This window comes from Lithobates pipiens, unplaced genomic scaffold (genome assembly GCF_037356315.1).
Source record: "Lithobates pipiens isolate NorthernLeopardFrog02 unplaced genomic scaffold, aLitPip1_a1.2 Scaffold_13, whole genome shotgun sequence".
In the NCBI taxonomy this organism is placed as follows: domain Eukaryota; kingdom Metazoa; phylum Chordata; class Amphibia; order Anura; family Ranidae; genus Lithobates; species Lithobates pipiens.
In genome coordinates this window covers 232331093-232352818 of record NW_027507718.1, presented here as the reverse complement: position 1 = coordinate 232352818, position 21726 = coordinate 232331093, and the positions used below count along the sequence as shown (strand labels likewise).

Below are 21726 nucleotides of genomic sequence, written 5' to 3'. Positions count from 1 at the left end.
TAGCCAACTATTCACTGCTATTTGGTAATCTGAATGTGTCCTTACAAATGACCTGCCAACTGAGAGTGTCTTCCTCTCCCTTCTGAATACTGTAGATCACCAAGCAACCAGCTTCTATGGTCACCAGCACTAGTGAATTATTAGCTGCTACGACAGACCATCACAGAGTTGAGCCAATTATATGGTTCATTAGACATTAAGGTGCTGGCCAGACCATCCAACCAACCATGGAAACAGGTTGCTTTTCGCATATCAGAACACCCTGGGATTCTTAAGGGACTCATAAATCATGAATCATAAATTCAATCTTTTCTGGGGTTTTTTGTTGTTGTTTTTGGACAAACAAATTGGCATTGTCTTCCAAAATTATTTAGCTTTTTTCCCAAAAATAAAGAAGTTGCTTTTTTAAATTCAATCAGTAATAGTTTTAACGTTTTAATAGTGGGTCCCCGTTGAGCTGTGTGTGAAAGCATGCACAGCTGCAAGGTGTTGTAGGATAGACTAAGCAGGCATTATGGAGGCACAGCCTATTAGTGCCCATTAGTGCAGCCTCATCAGTGTCCATCAGTGCAGCCGGTCAGTGCCCATCAGTACAGTCCAATTAGTGCAGCCTATCAGTACCCATCAGTGCTGCCTCATCAGTGCCAATCAGTGCAGCCTCATCAGTGGCCAAAAGTGCAGCTTATCAGTGCAGCCCCATCAGTGCAGCTTATCAGTGCAGCCTCATTAGTGGCCATCAGTGCTGCCTCATCAGTGGACTGGCCATCATTGCAGCATATCAGTGGCCATCAGTGCAGGCTATCATTGCCCATCAGTGAAGCCTATTAGTGCCCATCAGTGCAGCCTACCATTGCCCATCAGTGCAGTGTATCATTGCCCATCAATACAGCATATTATTGCCCATCAGTGCAGCGCATCATTGCCCATCAGTGCAGCGGATAATTGCCTATCAGTGCAGCTTATCATTGCCCATCAATGCAGTCCATCATTGCCCATCAGTACAGTGTATCATTGCCTATCAGTGCAGCGTATCATTGCTCATCAGTGCAGCCCATCACTGCCGATCAGTGAAGCATATCAGTGCAAATCAGTGCAGCGTACCATTGCCCATCAGTGCAGCATATCATTACTCATCAGTGCAGCGCATCTTTGCCAATAAATGCAGCGTATCACTTCCCAACAGTGCAGCATATCATTGCACATCAGTGCAGCGTATCATTGCCCATCAGTGCAGCGTACCATTGCCCATCAGTGCAGCAGACCATTGCCCATCAGTGCAGCATACCATTGCCTATCAGTGGAGCGTATCATTGCCTATCAGTGTAGCATATCAGTATCCATCAATGCAGCCTATCATTGCCCACACGTGCAGCCTCATCAGTGCCCAGAAATGCATCAGGGAGGAATCAGGAGGATCTGCCGGTTGACACAGAGCAAGGATCTCCTGCTGAGACGTGGCTTGTATATGAATATGAATAGCCGCCACTGTGAAATGAAGTCCCGCCTCCTGTATTTAGGTTTTGTGCTGCCCTAGGCCTGACTAAACTTGTGCACCCCCTAATTTAAACATGACCCACCCCTTCCTGTCAAGGCCAGACCCCTTGCTGTTTAAGACCCAGCCTGAAATTTTCAAGTGGGGACACTAGTTCTGGGGGGCTAGGGGAGGGGCAATGGATTCCCTTAATTTTGCATAGATATCCTCTTACTTTCTGTTTGGCTATGGGGCAGGAAGTGAAGGGAATCTCTGCAATGAGACAGGGATGGTAAAAAATAAACTGACAGAGGCTATAAACCTCCCTTATTCTATCCAAAACAAAAAAAAAAAAAAGTATTGCATATAGTTCTACTTTAAGCACAAATTTCTGATCCTTTTATGGAGAGGACTAAGAAGATATAACCATGTCAATGGTGCAGCAGAAAACATATAGCACAGTGAAGAAGGTTTGTGGTCTAGGATCATAGGACAGTATAAATTAGAAGTGGCGCCCCCCCCCCCCCAAGTTGCGGAATGGCAGATGCCCGCATACCGGAAGCAGCGCGGGCAATTTATGGGGGCGCTAGATTAATTTGCCTCTCAACCTAGTCCACCCCATAAGCCAGCAGGGGCTCTTTCCGTGCTGCCCCCTGCAAAGGGTCTTGTCAGCCTAGGCCAGGATACAGTATTGTGCTGTGTCCAATCACAGTGTAAACAGGAAGAGCCTTTTATTGGCTTTTCCTCCACTCGCACTGACAGATGCGAGTAGAGGAGAGCCAATCGGCTGCTCTCCTGATGGGAGAGGGGGGGCTGTCTGCACTGATTGATTATCAGTGCAGACCCACTTAGGATGCCCATCCATGCCCACCAGGGATGACCAGCAGCGATGACAATCAGTGCCCATTAGATGTGCCAATCAGTGCCCATTATAGATGCCAATCAGTCCCCATCAGTAATGCCTTATCATTGCCTGTCAGTGCAGCCTCATGAGTGCCCATCAGTGAAAGAGAAAACGTACTTATTTACAAAACTGTATACCATAAATTTAATCTAAATTTTTGCTAATTTTTTATTTGTTTAGAAAAAAAATTAAAATCCCAGAGGTGATCGAATACCACCAAAAAAAAGCTCTATTTGCAGGAACAAAATGATAAAAAAATTGTTTGGATACAGCGTTGCATGACCGCGCAATTGTCATTTAAAATGCAACAGCGCTGAAAGCTGAAAATTGGCTTGGACAGGAGCGGGGAAAGTGCCCTGTATTGAAGTTGTTAAACTGCATATGGGGTTGTTTAACTGTTATGCTGCGTACACATGATCAGACATTCCGACAACGAAATCCATGTTTTTTTTCCGACAGATGTTGGCTCAAACTTGTCTTGTATACACACGGTCACACAAATCTTGTCGGAAATTCCGAACATCAAGAACGCGGTGACATACGATGAGCTGAAAAAATTGAAGTTCAATAGCCAGTGCTGCTCTTCTGCTTGATTCCGAGCATGCATGGAACTTTCTGCATCGGAATTGTATACACACAAGCGAAATTTCCGACAACGGATTTTGTTGTCGGAAAATTCGAAATCCAGATCTCAAATTTTGTTTGTGGGAAATTCCAATGGAAAATGTCCGATGGAGCCTACACACGTTAGGAATTTCCGCCAAAACATTTGTTGTTGGAAAATCCAACCGTGTGTACGCGGCATTAGAGCGGGAAGGATAGACCATCCTTCCACAGTTGGTGGTGTCAGTGGGGAGTTTAGATAAACTAAAAAACCCTTTAGATGTGTTTCTTAGCAAACACAATGTACAGGGATTTTGACAATGGTAGCACATAAACACACACAATATTTGTTTTGCCCCGTCACCCCTCTGATGCCACGTGCACACGACCGGACTTTTCGGCAGAAAAGGTCTGAAAGATGCCTGCCATTTTTGGCCACTTAAAGCTATGATATGTAAACTATCAGAAGGCAGCAGTAGTCGAGAGAGAAGTGCTGATAGTGTGTGGTCTCTACTGGGGACAGAGATGAGACACATTGCTGACAGGCACTGGGGACATCTCACCGGGAAGTATGCTGTCAGAATAATGTGTCCGGGTGTCTGGCAGTCGGAAACTCGGGCATGTGATGAAAAAAATGGACAGTCCGGGTCAAAATAGGTGGCAACCCTAGCCCTCGCAGTTAATTGAGAATTAGAATCGGTCTGCCTTGGGGCAGACAGTACTTGCCATGCCGTTTTTACATTGTGACAGTAGGTGCGGGGAGAAGATCCCCCGCACGCTGTCAAAGTGGGGGGATTAGAGGGGTATGGGCAAGTGCATTTTAGTAACATGTTACACGTCACACCCTAAATACTTGCATGCAATTTAGGGATAAATTATTGCCCCCGGACACCAATGTTTGCATCCAAGGATACTTATCCAAACCTAACCACAGGTTACATGAGCGCAACTTAATATAGAAAGTTCTACTTTAATGCTGGCAGTTCTTATTATCAGTTAAGATGTGTACCCTGTCTGTCATAACTAAGGGTCCGGGACCTGAGTGAACACGGTGAGGTCAGCCTGTTGCTTCTCCCTACATGTTTTGTCACACCTGACGTCATCCTGGGGCCTGTTGAATGCCACTATGTATCTTATTCACACAAGAAAGGAAGCTATGTGACAGTAGACATTTGAAAATCACCTTAAAACAGTGGACTATTTAAAACATGAACCAAGCAATTAATCAATCAATTTTTATTAATGTACGGAGTCACTTTATATATATAATTTAGCATTATTAAGGTTTATTGCTAGTATTTACTAACATGAGAGCATAGCGCAACTTAATATAGAAAGTTCTACTTTAATGCTGGAAGTTCTTATTATCAGTTAAAGAGGAAGTAAACCCTGATGGTTTACTTCCTCTTTCATTCCCTGCAAAGGCAAAGCATAATGGACTACTATGCATCGCATAGTAGTCCATTATGTGTCACTTACCTGACACAGGAGCCAGCGAAGTCGCCGCTGTCCCCTTAATCTAGGCTTACCTGTAGGTCAAAGTGGTTTGTAAGGGTTTACAACCACTTTAAGATGTGTACCCTGTCTGTCCTAACAAAGGGTTAAAGATCTAGAAGCTAGGCTTCTTAGATATATATGTTAATGAGGAGAAACTCAGTGTGTCCCTATTTGTGTCCCTATTTTTTAGTGGGGACAAATTGCGTTTCCTCTCATTTCAAATTGTCCACAGTAAGTTCAGTCCGCCTGATGCCTGCTCTGACCAAACTAGACCTAGAAAGGTAAGAAATATTTTTTTAAATATTTATTTAGGCTGTGTGAATGTGAACACATAACAAACATATAGTGGGCTTTTCTAAAATTTGACTGGAAATTCACATGCCAGATTTGAAGTATTACCTTGGGGAGATGCAGACTAGAATACTCCAAATGATATCACCTGTAATGTATTTCAGTTATCCTGCAAACCTGACCTGTTAGTGGGTCCTGAGGACAGGAGTTGAGAACCCCTGCTCTAAAGGCTTAAAGTGTTACTGAACCAAGGACCTTGCATTCACAATATCTGGTCTCCCACAGTACACAGAACATGAAAATGCAATTATTTTAGTAAATATAAACTGCTAAATGCCTTTTCACATCAATAGTTAGAGCAATCTTGTGACTTCTATCGGTGTCCAGCCAAGCACTACAAAGCTTGTAGGAGAAGTTTTCTGACTGTGCTATAAAACTTCAAGACCCCTGACCCTCTGTATGGAAAGTGATGATTGGCCCTGTGCTGATCACATGCATACTCTTATGGGAAAAAATAATTTATAGCAAAACATACCAAACTGAGCATGTGCAGCCTGACTCCATAGACTCTATTTTATCAGGAAATTATTAGGAGTCAGAGAAAGGAGGGGAGGATCAGACCGGCCCACTCTGTCCATGTTTATGAATGCAGGCAGTGTGGCTCAAGAATGATGGCAGCTTCCTTTGGGGGCACTCGCTGAAAAGGAGCAGCCATGAGCACCAGTGGGGAACCCCAGGAGAGGGGGTTTGGGCTTAGGGTTGCCACCTGTCCAGGATTTACTCAGACAGTTTGCGTTTGGAATCATGCATCCAGGTTTCAGACTGCATGAAACCTGGACACATTATTCAGACTGGACTATGGCTTCCAGATGCATCTGGATGAGAGGTGCTAACTGCCAAGGGGTGAGTGAGCTCACCATCCATCCCTGTCTGTGACTGAAGTCTCCTTCCTTCTCTCTCCTGCCCCTGAGTGAGTACACTAAGGTAATTCAGGGTTCTCCGAGCACCCCTTACATCAGAGTTCCCCTTTACACCAGAGGCCACAGTGTTCCCCCTTACATCAGAGTCCTCTCCGTACATCAGAGTTCTCAGTGTTCCCCCTTAAATCAGGGTTCCCAGAGCATCCCTTATGTTAGAGTCCCCAGAGTTCTCCCTTACATCAGAGTCTGCAGAGTCCCCCTTTACAGTATAAGGGAACTCTGCGAGTTCAGATGTAAAAGGGTGACTCTGTGGACTCTGATGTAAAGGGGGACTCTTGTTATTAACCTCATATGATTAGAAATGTTATTTAATAGCAAAATATTTGTATAGTTTATACTATAAAAAATAAAAAATTGTTGTACGCTGCTAAAGTGTTCGGGTTTGACTTGAAGAAAAGGTGGCAACTCTATTTGGGCTGCTTGTGCAAAATCATTGCACATAGCAGGTGGGTATGACATGTTTGTTATTTAAAAGAAAAAAGCAAAGCTTTAGAATCTCATTTTTAGAAGGGGTTCCCCAAGACCAGAGAACTATTTAATGGGTTCCTCTGTGCTGAAAAGGTTGAGAAAGGCTGCTTTAGGCTGTCCACACCATAAAGTTCAGTCCGTTCTCTGAAGGTGCGCTATTTTAGTTTAGTCTTTTTTTCTGCCTGCCCTGACCTTTACCACTTGGCTCTGGCAGTAATCACTCAGCTATACTGTACTAACTTTTTTGTTTTGTCTTGCCCTCATTGTAGCTCTTAGATACAACTTGTTCTTCATCATTCCACTGATAATAGGCACTCATTGTCCAGATATTAAAGTCCCACACAAAAACCCGCTAACATCTGGGTACTGTTAAGTGTACAATATCTCTAGCCTTAATACAAGAATCTACTTAACGTGGTTATGATGTCTGAGTCTCAGCCTACAAGACACATTTCAACATATCCAACCATTTCTATGTATCGAAAAACAAGGACAAAGAGCAACCTTCTGAAAGCTACTTGGTCCCCTTTACTCTAAAGCTCTGAAGTAATAAGGAGTTCTCGGAAGTAATAAGCTCCAAATATTTCAGGATAACACTAGCATAAATGTTGCATAATTATAATTCAGAATGTTCTTCTACTACTGCGGTTATTAAAATAGTAATACTAATCACATAAATTCAGAATGACTTACACATACAGTACCTGCCTACAAAGGCTGCTTTCACCCTATAGCGTTTTATGAATTTTTGTTGCATTGGTCCCAATTCACTTTACTGTGTGTGTATGCCATCACATTTGTAACTACATAGAGCAGGCCAAACAGCATACCTGCAGGGGCGGACTGACCATTCGGACACTCGGGCACTGCCCGAGGGTCCCATGCCACTAAGGGGCCCCATTCAGGGACAATATGTAAAAATTTGTGTTTTTAAAAAAATCCCAAGATTATAGCTGCTCCACCTCTCCGGTACCTTTTCAGTGTGTGTATGTGTATTCTGTGCGTGTATACTGTATGTGTGTGTATACTGGGTGGCCCCATGATCTATTGCCTGGGGTCACCATAATCTCCTATTGCCTGGGGTCACCATAATCTCCTATTGCCTGGGGTCACCATAATCTCCTATTGCCAAGGGGCCCCATGAGTTGTCAGTCCGCCCCTGCATACCTGTATCTTCACAGTATATACAAGCGTATATACACAGTATATACATTACATACACCAGTAACAGCATACAGTGCTGTGAAAAAGGATTTGCCCCCTTTCCGATTTTTGAGTTTTTTTGCATATTCGTCACACTTAAAGCGGTAGTAAACTGATGAAAAAAAAAAAAAATGCAAGATAATACCATAATACAATAATAAACTTACCTTAGAACAAAGCTCCCGCAGCTCACCCAGTCACCGCTGAGGGAGCTGACATGTTCCCTCTGCGTTTCGTCCGGGATCATTGGCTGTGAGTGGCTGGAGCCCTTAGTTCTGGCAAGTTTTGGTAGGATGCACCGGACCTGCAGAGCGCATGCGGCGCTGACGTAAGCGGCTGCTTGCAGGGTCAATATCTCCTAAACCATACAGGTATTATAGGCTTACCTGTAGGTAAAAATCACCAAGCGGGGTATACAACCGCTTTAAGTGATTCCACCATCAACATGGTCAGTGTTTATGGGGAAATCCCTCCCGCAGAGCTATTGTGTTCTGCTGGCAGAAAGCATGGGGAGCCTTCCTCACTGTCAGAATACAATTATAGCTCTTGTTGGCTATAGCTGCCAGCAGTAATCATATGTAAAAAATCCAGCAGGCTGGTTGTACCCAGCTCAATCAATGGATCCACTTAGGTACAACCAGCCTGTCCATAGATGGATGCCTACCTCTTACGACTAAGCGTGCTAGCAAATGCCGCTCCATTAAAACATAGCAGTGTTTGACAGAGAAGAAAGAGAAAAGGTAAGTATTTAAAGAGGAGCTCTGAAAAGGTAAGTATTTAAAGAGGAGCTCCAGCCCCCCCCACCAAAAAATGTAAAGTCAGCAGCTACAAATACTAGGACACTTACCTGTCCAGGGATCTCATGATGTCGGCACCTCAGTCGATTTTTTAATATTAGTTCTCGGGTGCTGCCACCGCCATTCGTTGTAAGGTGAGCTGGCAGTGAAGCCTTGTGAATGGCCCGCCGGCTGGGGAAGGAGGAGGGGGGCTGAACTTCTGAGGTACCTCGCCGCCTCAAGGTCTGGGGACAGGTACCTGTCAAAAAGAGGGGAGGAAGCAAACAAATGGAGCTTCCTCTTTCGGGTGGAGCTCCACTTTATGTATTTACCCCTTTCTTTTGCAGAAAGAAGCTTTTCGGCCAAGTTTATTTTTCTGACGGATTTACTTCAACTCAATCGATGGATCAACTTGGGCACAACCAGCCTGCCCATAGATGGATCAGATCATGGCCAGTCCCTGCTGAACCAGCTGACATTCCATCTATGGCTGGCTTATATTTCTTTTTCTGATCAAATATTTTGTTTTGCCGCATTCCAGTGTTGCTCTGTGTCACTGCAAATGGCCAAATCATTAGCAAAAAATCAGCTTTTGTATAGCATGCTTAGCTTAAGTATTACTGTCATGTAATGCACACCTTTACAAAGCATAAAGCATACTAGTGGTCGCTGGTCAATAAACGTATCACTATAACCAGTATGTTATTTGCAAATTCTATAAACTTCTGCCAGAGGGTGTCGTGTCATATGAAAACAATCTAAAGGACTTCGTTACAAAGCAAAACGGCTGTGCCAGAAGATCTTGATGGGCGCAAACTGACGGCACACTAGTTGACTCAGTGAATAGGTTCAGCTTCATTAAAGTTAAACTCCAGGCAGATATAAAAGACACAAATTAATGCAGCCCCGTAATCATTAACACAACCATTACATGTATTTATTTTAATACAAGCAGTGTAAATACCTGAATTTGACTTGGTATCCGCAGCTTGCAATCCCTGTGCAGCAGAGCTAAAGTGCAAGAAGAAGAAGCAGCAAAGAGCCAGTCAGTTCATGTGTTGATATGAAGCATACTAATAGAGGGAAAGAAATGCTGCATACACACAATCGGAAATTCGGGCAGCAAAAGACTGATGAGAGCTTTTGGTCCAAAAATTTGATCGTGTGTATGCTCCATCGGACTATTGTTGGCTGAATTTCGGCCAGCAAAAGATTGAGAGCAGGTTCTCAATTTTTCAGTTGGAGAAAGTTCCTATCCGAAAATCCATTCGTGTGTATGCAATTCCGATGCGCAAAAACTCACGCATGCTCAGATTCAACTACGAGATGGAAGCTATTGGCTACTGGCTATTGAACTTCCTTTTTCTAATCCCGTCGCATGTGTTGTACATCACTGCATTCTTGAAGGACGGAATTTGGTGTGGCCGTGTGTATGCAAGACAACTTGCGCGAAATCCTGTTGGAATTCAGTCGGGAAAACCATCAGAGCTTTTTCCGACCAAAATTTACGATCATGTGTACATGGCAAAAGATGAGCTTAATGCTGTGCTGCTTCTCCTTTCACTGTGCAATCACAGGCTGGGGTGGGTCCAGGTTGACCTGGGCTCAATGGAAGTGGGTTAAATGGTAGTTCCAATCAGACTGAGGACATCTAGCATCAGAAAAAAAAGTATTGTATCATACACTTAAAGTGACCCTGTCAGCAACCCCCACCCCCCCCCCCCCCAAAAAAAAACTCTTCCTGGAAGAGTAAATACCTACCTTTACCACTACGCATGCTACCAAATGCCACTCCATTAAAACATAGCAGTGTTTGACAGACGGTAACAGAAGAGGTAAGTAAGTATTTAAAGAGGGGTTCTGCCCCCCTCACCAAAAAATTCAACTATAAATACTGTAGCTGCTAACTTTTAATATATGAACACTTACCTGTCCAGGGATCCCTCGATGTCGGCACACCAGCCGATTTTTCAATCGGCTCTCAAGTGCTGCCGCCGCCATTCGTTACTCTTGAACTTTCGAGTGATCACACCGCCTTGAGGTCTCCCGGAAGTGGGGAAGGGTACCTGTCAAAAACGGGTACCCACCCCCCCCAAAAGGTGCCAAATGTGGCAGCGGAGGGGGGAGGAAGCAAACAAGCAGAGCTTCCCTTTTACCCCTATCTTTTGCAGAAAGTAGCTTTTGGCCAAGTTTATTTTTTCTGATGGGTTTACTTCAGGGTCAGTAATATTAATGTGGTATGCAATGGACCAGACAGGGGTTATTCAGGAGGGTGAACACATGGGCTATTAGCAGAATTTAGAAGCTGCTGCTTTTAGGTGAGGTTAAACCTCCCACTCCTGACCATCGAAGAATCGACCTTCAGGATAGGAAAATTTTGACTGTGTTTTGCGTTTTTGCCACATTTTGCATTTTTCTGCGCCCGCGGTCAGGGTAGGGTAGTGTACATGTAGCCTAAAAGTGAAAAGGTACATTTCTGCAGATTTTTACACCTATTCTGCCACATACCTCATCAATTATTTAAAGCTATCCAAGATTTTGAGTTGGTCCATTTTAATATGACTAACCCAAAGCATAAACAATTTTATCTTCAGGTCTACTTTAATCCGTAGCATTTTCCATTGCGTATTTGTTCCCCTTTTATAGAACTGTGGAATTCTAGTGTGGAAAAATTAGTGTTTAGCCCTTTTGCTCCCACTGCCATCAGTATTACAGCAATGGCACGACTTATTATATATTATTATATATAATTAATTATATAACAAAGCCAGCAGTCAAGTGAAAAGAAATTAAAAAAAAAAAAAAAAAAGAAAAAGAAAAAATGTAAACAACGTTTAAATTTTTTCTTTTTTTTTTTACATTTCTTTTCACTTGACTGCTGACTTTGTTATATAATTAATTCATGTGGTTGTAAAGCCAAATTTGTTCAGTGGCAGGAAATTTGTCATTTCGTTTTGTTATTTAGTGACAGAAGTCATGTACAGATTAATGGGCAACAGGTACTCCTGACTGATGTGGACTGTTTATTGGATGCCATGATTAATTTGGAATACTTGGCTGGACATCATGATTGACATGATGATGGCTGTGGTATTGATGCATTAAAAACAGTACATTACACAACAACCTCTTCTTTTTCCCTAAGATTTAATAAATAGACATCGGAGCCCAATGCGATTCCTATCCAAATCACATACAGTGTCCCTCACCGCATACATGGGAGCCCAAGCTTACACTTCATTCACATGGGCATTAAAAAAAACGCATATACTAGTGTTTTTTTACCCCCTTACAACGATGTAACACATACCCTGTCTCCCTGAAAATTAGACCTACCCTGAAAACAAGACCTACAAGGACTTTAACTAGGGCTTATTTGGGGGGGTAGGGCTTATATTGCAGCCATCACCGACAATCACTCTAGGTCTTATTTTCGGGGAAACAAGGTATATTCGGCCCCACTGCACTGGGATTTTTTCTGTGGGGCTGCATATGCGCACTCACACAGCGCACTGCCATCACAGGGACCGGGGTCTCATTGACTCCTGATTCTGATTTACCTCATTGCAGTGCCACCCCCGAGCCACCCCAATCAAATCATTCTCTGCAGCTATTACCTTTTGTACCACCACCCCCTCCCTTTAGAATGTAAGCTCTACGAGCAGGGCCCTCCTGTACCTTTTGTATTGTACTTTAATTGTGTTGTCCCCCCTATGCATTGTAAAGCGCTGCGTAAACTGTTGGTGCTATATAAATAGTGAATAATAATAATAATTGCAGTGGTAGCCTCTGATTGGCTATCACAGTGATCAGTCACTGTGAAGCCCACTCATGATTCTCTCTCTGTGAATGGCGAGGAAAGGTACAATGTATCTTTCTCACTCCTTGCAAAGAGGGGAAAAAAAAGTATGTGTAAAAAAAGAAAGAAAGAAAGAAAGAAAGAAAGAAAGAAAGAAAGAAAGAAAGAAAGAAAGAAAGAAAAAGAAAGAAAAAATACCCAGATCAAGGTTTGCTCTAGGTTAGTGTCAGGGTTAAGGTCAAGGTCAGGGTCGGTATATTTTAAGCAGGATTTTTTTTTTGTCAGTGTGATTTAAGTAGGGCAAAAAAAATAAAATAAAAATGTGTATTATTGTTCCTGGGCTATACTATATATACACAGTGGGTGGCACAGTGGTGTAGTGGTTAGCACTCTCACCTAGCAGTAAAAAGGGTTGTTGGTTCAAATCCCAACCATGACACTACCTGCCTGGAGTTTGCATGTTCTCCCTGTGCCTGTGTGGGTTTCCTCCAGGCACTCCAGTTTCCTCCCACAATCCAAAGACATGCAGGTAGGTTAATTGGCTTTTGGCCCTAGTATATGAATGGGGACCTTGCATTGTGGTCTCCTTGAGGGTAGGGACCAATGTGAGTGTACAATGTACAGGGATAGGGACCATTGTAGACACTCACTCAGGTTGAACTGGATGGACTTACTTATTCAACCTTACTAACTATGTAACTATGTGGTATCGCTGCGATCATCAGGAGCAGGAGAATTTATTTAGGGTGGTAGGTCATGGCCAAGAATTATACAGCTGAATTAATTTTTTTTTTTTTTTTTTTACTATTTTCGAACAGTTATCCTTTGATAATAATAATTAAATAAAATCAGGAGATATCCATTACCATTTACCACCAAATAAAAGCCCATTTTTTTCTGAGAAAAACAAGGTATAATCTACCTGGATACACAAAGTAGTTGTACGGTTTTACTAACACATGTCAAAGTTGCAAAATTATGCTTAGGCATTAAGATTGGTTTTACCCTTAGGCACCAAGGGGTTAATTATGGATCTGAACGTAGCTGCATTGTTTTCAATGCCAGCCAGGGTAAACATGCACTGCATTCAGTTTCGTAACACAGAATCCAAAAATCTGCGTCTAAGAACATAAGCTTTATGTGCTTACGCATAAAAAATAAAAAAAAAGCATAAATACACGTTTGAAAATGCAAGTCTAAACAAAAGGGGAAAAATAAATTATCGTAAAAAGAAACTATGTACGCATACGCATTTGTATGTGTTTAAACGCAAAGATTTTACTGATCATTATGCAGGGACTTTTCTCCTAGAAAACACATGTAATACCAATCATTTAAAATGTTACAGTCCTGCGAATAAAGCCTTCAGCCCTCGTTCCCATTGGAGCGACTTGTCAGGTCCAATCGCATGAAAAGTCGCATCCTATCGCAGGCAATTGCACTGGTCAAATTTAAAAAAAAAAAAGTTGTTCCTGCACTACTTTTGCCGATTTCAACTTAACATGAAGCTGCACGAATGTCTTCCAAAGTCGCACTGATGCGTGGCTTTGAAAACGAGCGATTTTGAGATGAAGTTGTGCAATTTAAAGCCGCTGGTCAATGTGAGCGAGGGCTAAATGTCAGCAGCCTCAGGATTTGTCGCTGCTGAGTTTGAAGTTTGCAATACCAAGGGAAGCTTCTCTATAGTAAAATCATCGGAGATGTCGGTACAAAGCATACGAAAAATGGCCCATTCTTGAATATAAAGAACATTTACCAGGCTGACTTTCTCAGGGACAGACCTTTAAATCCAGGGACTGTCCCTGAGCAGAAGAATGCCTAGAATATATACAGCATAGAAGAATCCATAAACTATCACACTTCCTATACTGGCAGGAGATCACTCAGACCCTCCTGTGATTACTCAGAACATGTCCCATCCTTCTTCCCAAGTGATAGAAGAAGGTTTCTAAAGCTACTCACCGGCTCAGCAATGTGTTCTGCTCAGTGTGGTCAGAGACTTGTAGCTGTGACAGGACATAATCCTAGTTCTCCCTCCAGCAGGCAGGTCTTTACAGGCTGAGCTGAGGAGAAACTTGTGCTGAGTGTGTACAGCTCCAGCTTCTGGGCAGTCACTGACTGACTGAGCTCTTCCTCCCAGCACTCCACCAGCGCAAGCTGTTTGTGTACATACAATCCTCCTCAGGCTGTGTCTCTTACCAGCACTTTACTTCAGCTTTTATCCTACAACAGCTAGGCACGCTTCATGCTAGCTGAGAAGAGAGCCATTGCAATCCTGTGACTAAAAAAAAACGTTCTTAGTGAATGACCCTTATAGCGTGTCGCTATAACTACTACTACTTCACAACTGAGCACTTCTGTACCTTAGGCCTCATGTACACTGCTGCTGGTAAACAAACGTTTAGGAAACACGGCTAAACATGGCTTGTAAACGCTGCTAAACACACGTTTTTAAACATGGATTACTAGCTGTGATGTTCCAGCGTTCCGGAGAGGTTGAGAAACGTCCCATGTACATGAAACCTAATGCCACGATATGAAATGTTCGATGTGAGCTTGTTGTCGGAAAGTCCGACTGTGTGTATGCTCCATCGAACATTTGCTGTCGGAATTTCCGCACACAAATGTTTGAGAGCAGGTTCTCAATTTTTCTGACAACAAAATTTGTTGTCGGCAAGTCCGATCCTGTGTACACAAGTCTGTCGCACAAAAGTTCACGCATGCTCGGAATCAAGCAGAAGGAGCCGCACTGGTTATTGAACAGAATTGGAAGAAAAATGGCTGCTGCACTTTATTGGTTTTAAATGAAATAAATAAACTTTATTACACTATTAACCAATAAAGTGGTTCTAAAGCCTTAAAGCGGAGTTCCACCCAAAAGTGGATCTTCCAATTTAAGTACCCCATCGCCCCCTGAAAGGCCACAATTGGCATGTAATTTTTTTTTTGGGGGGGGGGCTAGTTTGGATAGGTACCCAGCTCCCACTTCCTGGTCTGGCCACCTAGGAAATTCCTCCTCTCCCCCTAGGCGACCCCTCCCACCCTGCAATCTTCTGGGACACATCACAGGTCCCAGACCATTGCTTGGCCCCTGAAAAAAAGTGGCGCGACTCGCGCATGCGCAGTGCACGACCGACTGTCCAACTCAAGCTGTCACAGCTGGGCGCCCACACTTACTATGCCGGCGTCGTGAGCACGCGCGCGGGGGGGGGGGGGTTTCCGGGCGGCTTCTTCGCTGGACCGTGGGACAGGTAAGTGTTTTTGTAGCTGCTGACTTTTAATAAACTTAACAACCAGTGGAACTCTGCTTTAAGAGTTTTCACCTTTTGCATTAAGGGGAAAAACCTTCTGTGCTGCTGTCACCTTCTGTGATTCAGTGATGTGTACAAGCACAGCGGTCTCTCTCCTCATTGGACAGATTGATGGCTTCTGCTGCTGTCAATCAAATCTTGTGACACGGGTGCTAGGCGGGGGCCCGCCCAAGTCCTGCTGTCCGTGCCAAAGGATGCTGCGACGGGACTTGGGAGCGAGCCCGCACGGGTGCCTCCATGGAAAGCAGCTTTCCGTGGGGGCACCCAATGAAGAGGAGGGGCTTGGAGCACCAACGGGAGACAGCAGAAGAAGAGGATCAGGGCTGTTCTATGCAAAACTATTGTACAGAGCAGGCAAGTATAGCCATGTTATTTTAGCCAATAACATTGCTTAAACCCCTAGAACATTAAAGATTTTCTGAAAGCAGAGGTCCGGTAGAATGAATTTTAGTGCAAAAGCACACCATATAATACCAATTTTTGGTTAAAAAGATAAGGTTGCATCGAGTAAATAGATACCAAACATTCGATGTCTTAAAATTGCACGCGCCTACGATATCGCCAATAACTACGGTGCCCAAAAATCTCCATAGATGATGCTTTAAAAGCCTTTACAGCTCATCAGTTTAGAGTTAACTAGGAGCTCTAGAGTGGGAAAGCCCAGAAACCGCGGGAGTTGGGGGAGGCACCGCACTGCCGGCTTTGTGAAAGTGATCAGCAGCTATGGAGCTGCCGCATCACTTTCACTTTGAAGCCAGTCAAAGGATAAACAAAACCTGCACAAGCTAATAGGTGCTACTGCAGCCATTAGCTTGTGATTAAAGGTTCACTCTTTGGACGTACGTAAATTATTCAACAACAGTTCCCCTTAATCAAGAGTGACACAACCACTTAGGCCCCTTTCAACTTATCGGGTCCACCGGTCGGCTTTCCATGTCGACCCGATCGGTCCCTCCATTATCACCTATGGACCGGCGGATGTAAATGGAAATGTGTCTGTTTACACCCACCGCCATCCAATCCGGTCCGCTAAAAACAGACGGATTGGGATCAAATAGATTGGCAGTCAGTTGTAAACAAACAGGTGGTCCATTCACATCCAACCACCCATAGAGGAGAGCGGGCTGTGTCTATGTCTGCTTTGCATAAGCGGAGAGGACATGGACTAGCCATCCACCTGCTTACTGGGGATCAGCGAACAAATTGGAGGAGTCCAAATTTAAATGATTTGAGTTGAGTTAAAATCTGATTTTTTTTGCAAGAAAATGACTTATGCCCTGTACACACGACTGGACTTTCCAGCAGACTAGGTCTGACGGACTTCCCGATGGAGTTCCGACGGAGTTCCGACGGAGTTCCGGCGGACTTCCAAATGAACGGGCTTGCCCACACACGGACTAAAGTCTGTTAATTTTGAACGTGATGAGTAACGACGGGACTAGAAAAGGAAGTCAATCTCGCCGCTTTTATCGGCGAGATTGACACCTTGCGAGCCCTGCGTGCGGGTCTCCCCAATATCATACCCTTATCTGAGCAGGCAGCCTGGCTGGTCAGGAAAGGGAGTGGGGACGAGTGAGCGCCCCCCCCCCCTCCTGAGCCATACCAGGCCGCATGCCCTCAACATGGGGGGTGGGTGCTTTGGGGAATGGGGGCGCCCCTTCCCAACAACAAGGGCATCTTCTCGACAACCCTGCCCGTTGGTTGTCGGGGTCTGCGGGCGGGGGGCTTATTGGAATCCAGGAGCCCCCTTCCATATGGGGGCCCCCAGATCCCGGCCCCCCACCCTATATTAATAAGTATGAATAAGTATACCATTCACCTGGGGGAAAAAGTGTCAATAAAAAAACACACTAGACAGGTTTTTAAAGTAATTTATTAGGCAGCTCCGGGGACAGGGCAGGGCGCTCCCCTTCCCCAAAGCATCCACCCCCCATGTTGAGGGCATGCGGCCTGGTACGGCTCAGGAGGGGGGGGGGGGGCCTCGCTCGTCCCCATTCCCTTTTCCGACCGGCTGGGCTGCGTGCTCGGATAAGGGTCTGGTATGGATTTTGGGGGGACCCCCATGCCGTTTTTTCGGTGTATTGGCTTCCCCTTAAAATCCATACCAGAACTGAAAGGGACATTGTCGCCTCTCTCTCACGCTCGCTGCAATAGGAAAATGTGTTTTTCCTATGGCAACGAGCGCGAGATGTACAGTACCTTGCAGCCGAGAACCAGCGCAATAGGATCGCTCTGGAAACATTCTCGCGGGCAGGTGCTGTAGCCGCCCTTGCGTCGTATTTGGTCCATCGAACCAGCATACAGACGAAAAGGGTTTCCCACTAGGATCTGGGTCCGGCGGAGTTCCAGCGGGAAAATTTAAAACATGTTCGATTTCTAAAGTCTGTCGGATTTTTAGCAAGCAGAGGTCCGATGGAGCCCACACACGATAGAATTGTCCGATGTATTCATTCTGTCGGACCTTTGCTGTCAAAAAGTCCGGTCGTGTGTACGTGGCATTAGAATCCACAAATATATTTTGGTGAAAGCCAAAGCCCTGGAGAACATATTATTCACTTTCTTGGCTCTGAGGAAGAGGATTCACCCTCAAGGCACATCAGCCAAAACCACAGACGCCCCCTGTTCTTCCCATACCACTGGTAGAATGCAGCAGTTCTGAAGGCAACTGGTTCCATATGTTTAGTTATTACATGCATTTGTGAGTACAATGATTGCTATTTTATTTTAAAATAAAATTTATTGTGGTATTGTGCTAGGTCGGCATGCCGCTCTTGTTATTGTTATTTTGCAGAACACAATAGTGGCTGTTTTATTAATTTTTTTTTTTTTTTTTTTTTAAGCAAGAACATAGAAAAGAAAACAACACAGATATCTAATGTCATACATAAAAAAACTTTTTTATGTCACACAATATCTGGGTAGTTGTTTATCAAACACAAATTTTCAGGAAAAAGAGTCACTAAAAATACACAAGAAATAAATTTTAGTGCACATAGACACAACATATTACCCATTTTTTTCTGGGTAAAATATAAAAGATGATGTTACATCAAGTAAATAGGTAATAAACATGTCAAGACTCAAAATTGCATGCACCCAAGAAAAGGCAACAAAGTTTTCATAGGACACATTTTAAAAGCCTTTGCAGCTTATCAGTGTAGAGATAAACATGAATGGTGGCTCTCTCACTCTGCCGTTTGTGGCGATACCTCATATGTGTAGTGCAATCGCTCCTTACATACGCATGCCAGAACTATGCAGACAGTTACATTTGCATGTGTGCATAGGAGCATGGGGGGTGATTTTACATTTTTTTAAATCATTTTTATTTTGTTAAAAAATTTTTTTTACCCATTTTTGTTTTTGCTTAACTAAACTTTATTGCTATCACACGGAGGCCAAAAACCCCCATGCGATAGTCAGGTGACAAGTACTCTTTGGGGAGACATCAGGGTCTACCAGGGTCTATTAGACCCCCAATGTTCCCCCCATGCCCAAACAGCTAATCAAGCATAGGTCATGTTTGCTTTTTCCTTAGCTATAACAGGCAGGGAAATCAGAAATGACTAAGGGGCCAATTCATCAACATTTACCGCATGTGTAAATTAAGTCCAGTTCATAAGAAAAATAACAATTATGCTGTATTTACCGCAAAATGAAAAATGTGCCTTTAAATATTGTATAAAAAGCTCTTAAGTCCAATTTACAAACGGATCAGCGGGTTAAAAAACATGCAATATTTACCACCAGGATTTTACTGGTGGTATTACATGCAGTATTTGTCAAAAAACAGTGTGGGGGTCCCCTGCTTTTTGAAAAATAGCTAGTGGGTGGACTAGTGGATGAACTAGTGGGAAGGCTAGTGCCAAAATGAAAAAGAAAATGGTGTGGGTCCCCCCAAAATCCATACCAGACCCTTATCTGAGAATGCAGCCCGGGAGGTCAGAAGGGGGGCACAAGCAATGCCAGGCCACATGCTCTCAACGTGGGGGGGTTTTGGGGCAGGGGGGCTCATCCCCACAACCTTGGCCGGCGGTTGTGGGGGTCCCGCCCCGCATGTGAATGAGTATGGGGTACACTGTACCCCATATTCATTCACCAAAAAAAGTGTCAAAAAATATTAAAAACACAGAGACAGTTTTTGACAATTCCTAATAATTAAAAAATTATAAAAAAAGAAACAGTGTCCCCCCGATGTAAATCCATCATCACTCACAATGCCCATGCACCTCCGGACCCCGAAAAAAAAGAGCTACGCTCGTGAGGATGGCTGGCTGCCAAATGCCTCCTCCGCCATCTGACAGTTCTTATATAGGTAAGGGTGGGGCCACCTCGTGGCACCGCCCCCTTTGCAATGTCACCAGCCCAACATGACCCAGCATGCCCCAAAGCACCCCCCTGAACCAAACCAGGCCACAACATGGGGGTGGGTGCTTTGGGGAATGCTGGGTCATGTTGGGTCTGTTACTTCACGAGGGGGGCGGTGCCACCAGGTGACATCACCAGGTGGCCCCACACTTACCTATAAAAGAACTGTCAGATGGCGTAGGAGGCATTGCTCGCTCATCTCCCCCATTCTTGACCTGCCAGGCTGCATGCTTGGATAAGGGTCTGGTATGGGTTTTGAGGGGGGACCCCACACCATTTAAAATGAACCTGCTGACAGCTGATGAGTCATCTGTTGTTAAGGATGTGTTGAGGCTTCCTGGCCCGCTCCATAGCAACTAGCTCAATGCCATAAATTACCACATTAAATAATGTGGTAATTACCTCTAAATCAAAGAAACACTGCATTTGCTATTTAACGCAAAATTCATGATGAATTGAACACTTGCACAATTGTTTCAGCCTGCAGTATTTTGCCACATTTTATTAGTCGTTACTTAACTCTTATGCCGCATACACACAACCAGTTTTTCCGTCAGAATAAATTCTGCCAGTTTTTCCGATGGATTTCCACTGAAACAGTCTTGCCTACACACGATCACACCAAAGTCCGATCTTTTAGAACGTGGTGACATACAACACGTACGACGGGACTAGAAAAGGGAAGTTCAATAGCCAGTAGTCAAAAGTTGCCCATGCGTCCTTTTTGGTCCGTCGGAACAGCATAGAGATGAATGGTTTTCCCGATAGGAATTGATTCCATCGGAAAGATTTAAAACGTGTTGTATTTCTAGGTCTGTCAGAATTTTCAGGAAAAAAAAAGTCAGATAAGGCCCACACACAATCGGAATATCCGATGAAAAGATTCCATGAATTGACTCCTAAGTCCTTGTCACTTCTGGCTTCATTCATCATGGAAAAGATGAGGGAACCAATGTTCTTCCATCCCCTCTGTGTTCACCAAACCTGGCAGTCCACGGTGACGGCAGCCCATCTCAGCAGTGTAAAAGTGATCAGGCAGCTCTTCAGCTGTCTGGATCTTTTACTACATTGCCAATAGCTGGTTGTAAAAAATGACACCAAGTTCATGGCTTAAACTGCTGCCATGATCTTAGTATAACCACTTGCTGACAGGCCAAATATTGTACATATATTGTATATACATATGGCGACCAGCAAGTGAATTATGACAGGCTGTATGCTGCAGCTGGGCTGCTTGGGAGGAGGAAATATGGCAGGCATTATGCTGAATAGGCTCATGGCTACCTGTGTTTAAGAAGCCTATGTTTTTTTCAAGTGTTTTTGTTGAAAAATAACAAACAGTTTAAGCATGTACTAGGTATGTGTGGAGGCTAAAGCTAAAAAAGCTTTAGCATATACAGTATCTCACAAAAGTTTCACTCCTCACATTTTTGTAAATATTTTATTATATCTTTTCATGTGACAACACTGAAGAAATGACACTTTGCTACAATGTAAAATAGTGAGTGTACAGCTTGTATAACAGTGTACATTTGCTGTCACCTCAAAATAACTCAACACACCGCCATTAATGTCTAAACCGCTAGCAAAAAAAGTGAGTACACCCCTAAGGGAAAATTTCCAAATTGGGCCAAATTAGCCATTTTCCCTCCCCGGTCTCATGTGACTAGTTAGTGCTACAAGGTCTCAGGTGTGAATGGAGAGCAGGTGTGTTCAATTTGGTGTTATCGCTCTCACGCTCTCATACTGGTCACTGGAAGCTCAACATGGACCTCATGGAAAAGAGCTCTCTGAGGATCTGTAAAAAATAATTGTTGCTCTACATAAAGATGGCCTAGGCTTTAAGAAGATTGCCAAGACCCTGAAACTGAGCTGCAGCACGGTGGGCAAGACCATACAGCAGTTTAACAGGACAGGTTCACTCAGAATAGGCCTCACCATGGTCGATCCAAAGTAGTTGAGTGCACTTATTCAGCGGCATATCCAGAGGTTGTCTCTGGGGAATAGACATTTGAATGCTGCCAGCATTGTGCAGAGGTTGATGGGGTGGGGGAT

At 43.9% G+C, this 21726-nt stretch overlaps 1 long non-coding RNA gene across 1 annotated transcript in view; it reads right to left on the bottom strand.

Annotated features, from left to right (window-relative positions):
* Positions 1-14123, bottom strand: part of LOC143974702 (uncharacterized) — a 244376-nt gene extending 230253 nt beyond the window's left edge. The window contains exon 1 of the long non-coding RNA XR_013272269.1: positions 13955-14123. This is a non-coding gene — a long non-coding RNA (uncharacterized LOC143974702). The remainder of the gene's footprint in view (positions 1-13954) is intronic.
* Positions 14124-21726: the final 7603 nt, after the last annotated feature.